Below are 5482 nucleotides of genomic sequence, written 5' to 3'. Positions count from 1 at the left end.
CCACAAATTCTCGCGAGATGCAATGGGGCACCGGATCGACCTGGGGCGGGCCGTGGCCGGGAAGCACCGCCCCTGAATGCTTATATTGGTGGGAGGGAGAGGAAATGGAGTTTCCCGCACTGGTAAGAGCGCGAGCCGACACATCCCTCTGTCAGGCGCTCAGTCAGGAATGTGCTGTGGGAGGTACTATGGGTTAATTACCGGATACCTTTAGTCTACGTTGACTCGGGCTTTTGAAGTTTCCGGTGCAGCAGGTGAGCGATATTGGCTCGCCTGCCGGCCTGGGCTGGTTAACCTGTGGGAGGAGTCGCCCCTCAAAATGGGAACAGTTATTTCAAATAGAACCGGGCAGGCAGCTGATCAGCGCTCCCACGTGCGGAATCCTAGTGCTATTCTGACCCTAGGGCCTAGAGGGTCAGCCCTGAGAACCGAGTGACCATTGACCAGACCCCAGAATTAGAGCAGCCTAGAAATCAAGCTCAACTGTGAATTGATTAGGAGGGAGGGTAGGGAGATTGGGACGGGCTGTTTACTTGCCTCTGTAATCAACGATCACCATCGCTAAGGTTTAGGTATGGGCGTAGGTTTAATACCTTTTTCTTCTGTTGCTGTGTTTCAATCCCTAGAGCCAGAAAGTTGCAAAACTCATTCAAGAAGTAAGAGTTTGGGGTCCGAAAAACTCAGTACTTACTGAAATATCCAGGGAGAGAAATACGGGGTTTTATTCTGCCAGTGAAAAGGATGGAGAGATAATTTTGCTTTCTGGTATATCATACTTAGGGCACAGGGTAGTAAGATTAATTTTATAGGGCATTGGAAAGTAAGAACTGACCTGCTTATGGTTTTCTAACGTTCCTTAATGACCCCACTTAAGAGAGTAGAGATCTTTAAGAATTAAATGGAAATATAAATTTGTTTTTTAAATATACTTGACTTTTAAGGGAAAGCAGGAAGCTATTTCCTCCTACTATAAATTATTACTTAATAAAAACTTATTAAGTCTGTGGTAAATTTGTATTATTCAAGTGACCATAACAGCATCACTAGAGCAATTAGTGGAACAGTTCTTCTCAAACTAGTATCTTGGAATCACCTAGGATGTGTTCGAAATGCTGATTTTGATTTAGTAGGCCAGGGGTGGAGCCTGAGATTCTGTAATTCTAACAAGATACAGATTACTCAGAGGACCACCCTGTGAGTACCAGAGCACCAAAGTGCTCACCTCATGGCCTGCTGGACACCTCTGCCCCCTCCTTTTTTCCTAAATAAGCTTCCTTTTGTTCTCTCTTTTAACCAGTCTAATACAGTAGAAACACAGGATTAGACAATTGGAGTGAAAGAAGAAATGCAGGTTTGAGTTCTTGTTCCATTGCTTCCCATTTGTGTGATATTGGTGTGGTTACCTAGTTTCTTCAACACTAAAGTAGGTATAATAATAGCTGTCCTTTCTCAGGGTTATCATATGCTTCAGATGTCATAATGCATGTAAAAGGGCACTGTAGACTACAGTACTGTATAAATGTAAGTTATTAGTCAAACATTAGCTGGCCATAGTGTGAAACAAATCTATAAGAATAATAATAAATATAAGTAATATTTATGGAACATTTATAATGTACCAGGTACAGTGCTTATTAACCTCTTTTCACAAATAAAGAAATTGATGTACAGAGAGATTAAGTTACTGTCCCACGGTCACAAAGCTGATAAATAGCAGAAGTAGAATTTGAACCCATGCAGTTAATATCAGAGTATTTATTGAATGGAGTATTTATTGTCTCTTAATTTAGAAAGTGGGAGGGTAGGATGTTTTAGATTTCTACTTTCAATACTACCCGAAGCTAATTTTATTTGACTTATTTCTCCCTCTATTTGTTTTGCTCTTTCAAAAGCCAAGTATAAGAATGGTAGGAAACATTCCTACCTACTCAGAGGGAACTCACAAAATCCAGGAGGTCCATGAAGAAAAGCCCTAGAGAAGCTAATTTGTACTACCCTAATCTAAACAAGCTTTGGTATGAAAATATAATGGACCACATCAATGCTCTGAATTAACAGAGCACAGAAGAGTGAGACAAATTTGAGGTCAGCGTTCTTAACTGTTTTTGAGCCACAAACCACATTAGCAGGCTGGTGAAGCCATGGACTCTTCTCAGAATTATGCTTTTAAATGTATAAAATAAAATTCATAGCATTACAAAAGAAAAAAAATTGAAACAAGCTCAAAATATTCAAGAAAAACAAACTTTTGATATAGGAATATATGGGCTTTATTAACACTGTAAGATCTAGTGTTGGGTCTAATAAAGACCAAATTTTTGAAATAATGATGAACATAAAATTACCAGAGTTTGCAACAGTTGTAATGTGGTATAAAGGATCTGTGATTCCTATTGGAGATACAGACATAGGTGCAGCTCTTTGGTGCTTTCAGTCATAATTGAAGGAAATGCTAATTTTCAGTTAGAGATTAGTAAAAATAAAGATGTAATTTTTTTTTTCCCATTCAATTTCACACACCCCCGAATTCTATTCATGAACTTAATGTTAAAAAACCTTAGGTGGAATCAAGTAGGCATATTACTGTTGGTAGGCTTTGGATTGTGACATTTTAACATGGAAATATAATTGATATTCATAATAATAGTGATTTATTAAGAAAAAGTTTACCACTAGTATACTGTTGTTAAGAAGGCATGGAAGTGTGTAATAGGGTAGGAAATAAATTTATCCCATTTGTTGATTTCTTTTTTTTTTTTGGATACCTATAAAGGTACCCTATAATAAACTACTACCCCCGACATCTAAAAAAAAAAAAAAAAGGTACCCTATAGAAAATTTACCTATCCAGAATGATTCATTTCCCAAGCATTTTGGATAACTTAGGTTTTACTGTATCACTCTTACTTATTTGTAAATGCCTTTACAAATAAGACATGCTGGAAGAATTACAAAATGAAAATAATAACCAAAGATGAAAGAAATTAAAATACTGTGTATTTAAAATTCTAAATAACAAGTGTTAATAATTGTTATTTGATGTACTGTGTGCTGGGCCCTTTAATCCCCATTACACAGATGAAACATTCAAGGTCATACAATTACTAAGTAGTACAGCCAGGATTTAAACCTAGGCAGTCTGACCTCAAAGCTCTCACTCTTTTTTTTTAACTGAAATATAGTTGAAAAGCTCTCACTCTTTACTAAGGTGTTTATTTTTTTTACCCTTCGACTGTTAGCCGACTTTAATTTGCCCACTAGTGTAACAAATACATATTCACTGCCTCAAAATATTTTCACCCAGTGTCTAAAAGGAATTAAAAAAAATTTTATTGAAGTATAGTTGATTTACAATGTTGTGTTATAAAAGGAATTTTCTAAATTCTTCCTTTGCTGTGGTATTGCTTATATCCAACACTACCTTTAAAATAAGTGGGCTAGGGCTTCCCTGGTGGCGCAGTGGTTGAGAGTCCGCCTGCCGATGCAGGGCACACGGGTTCGTGCCCCGGTCCGGGAAGATCCCACATGCCGCGGAGCGGCTAGGCCCATGAGCCATGGCCGCTGAGCCTGCGCGTCCGGAGCCTGTGCTCCGCAACGGGAGAGGCCACAACAGTGAGAGGCCTGCGTACCAAAAAAAAAAAAAAAAAAAAAAAGTGGGCTACCAGTTGGGGCTAGAAAATAGTTTGTTTTACAGAAATTTTTGTTGTAATGGAATTTTGCTTAGAAGATGAAGAAATCCACTCATGCCTTTTCCTGCCCTACAAACATACTTTCATATCTGAAATTAAACATTTGTTTTATAATGGTGCTACTGTATTTTTTATATTGACCACTGTCAGGGTTGTATGGAAGAAATTATTGCATGTAAATAAATCCTAATATATGAAGTTCTAGATTATCTATGCTTAATGGAGGCAAGTGATTATGAAATCCCAAATTCATTTTTATTTGGCACTGAAGTGAATTTATTGGTTGACTATGCTTTCTATTTGTTTGTATTTACACTAGCATACTTACATTTCTACTCAGTTTTGCTAAGGTTAAAATTAAAACGAACATGGCCTAGAAGTATTTTGATGTTTTAAGAGGCAGTTTAGGATCAGCTCAAACTTTAAAACACTATTCACATGTCTGGTATTATAGAGAACTCACTTTACAGTTGCATTTGACCTATTTGAATTACGATGATAGCAACATCCCCATCTGAAAAAAAAGAAAGGAAAATAATCATTTTTTTATATAGCAGTGTACAGTATGCTAAAAAAGACTATGGTTTTATATATTGAAAGAAACATTCAGAAGTTAAAAAGGTGCAAAAATGTTGAAGAAATAGCTAAACCAGTCCCTTCCTTCTTAATGAATATTGTATTGAAGTCTTTCTAATTATGGTAGGTCAGATTTTCTTGCAGGAAGTGGCATAAAACTGAAGAATATAAAGAATGAAGAAAATTAGCATAAAAGTGGCAGTGGAATAACTAATCCAAATTATGAAGTCCTAATATTATATGAATGCATCAGTGAAGCTACATTATTGTAATGTGAGTACAGGGGTTAATTAAAACGTACTTGTGAATAAACATCGTTAGCGTACACTAGTACATATACTTATGTTATTAATATTATGGCTATATTTTTAGATCTTTGTAATTTTGTCACAGAATTTTTTCTTCTTATTGAAGTATAGTTGATTTACAGTGTTGTGTTAGTTTCTGGTGTACAGCAAAGTGATTCAGTTATACATCTATATACACACTCCTTTTCATTACGGTTTATTTCAGGATATTGAATATAGTTCCCTGTGCTGTACGGCAGGAACTTGTTCTTTATCTATTTCGTATATAGTAGTCTGTCTGCTAATCCCAAACTCCTAATTTATCCCTCCCCCACCACCTTTCCCCTTTGGTAACCATAAGTTTGTTTTCTGTGTCTGTGTTTCTGTTTTGTAAATAACTTCATTTGCGTCATATTTTAGATTCTACATATAAGTGATATCATATGGTATTTGTCTTTCTCTTTCTTACTTCACTTAGTATGATAATCTCTGGGTCCATCCATGTTGCTTCAAATGGCATTATTTCATTCTTTTTAATGGCTGAGTAGTATTCCATTGTGTGTATATACCACATCTTCTTTATCCATTCATGTCGATGGACATTTAGGTTGCTTCCATATATTGGCTATTGTAAATACTGCTGCTGTGAACACTGGGGTGTATGTATCTTTTCAAATTATAGTTTTCCCTGGGTATATGCACAGTAGTGGGATTGCTGGATCATATGGCAGCTCTACTTTAGCTTTTTAAGGAACCTCCATACTGTTTTCCAGTGGCTGCACCAATTTACATTCCCACCAACAGTGTAGGAGGGTTCCCCTTTTCTCCACACCCTCTCCAGCATTTGCTATTTGTAGACTTTTTAATGATGGCCATTATGACTTAACGTTGTTACAGAATTTTATAACTTGCTAAGGACACTGGCTCTAA

Source organism: Tursiops truncatus, chromosome 5 (assembly GCF_011762595.2).
Source record: "Tursiops truncatus isolate mTurTru1 chromosome 5, mTurTru1.mat.Y, whole genome shotgun sequence".
In the NCBI taxonomy this organism is placed as follows: domain Eukaryota; kingdom Metazoa; phylum Chordata; class Mammalia; order Artiodactyla; family Delphinidae; genus Tursiops; species Tursiops truncatus.
The sequence above is the reverse complement of the archived record's forward strand: the minus strand, read 5'-3'. Positions refer to the sequence as shown.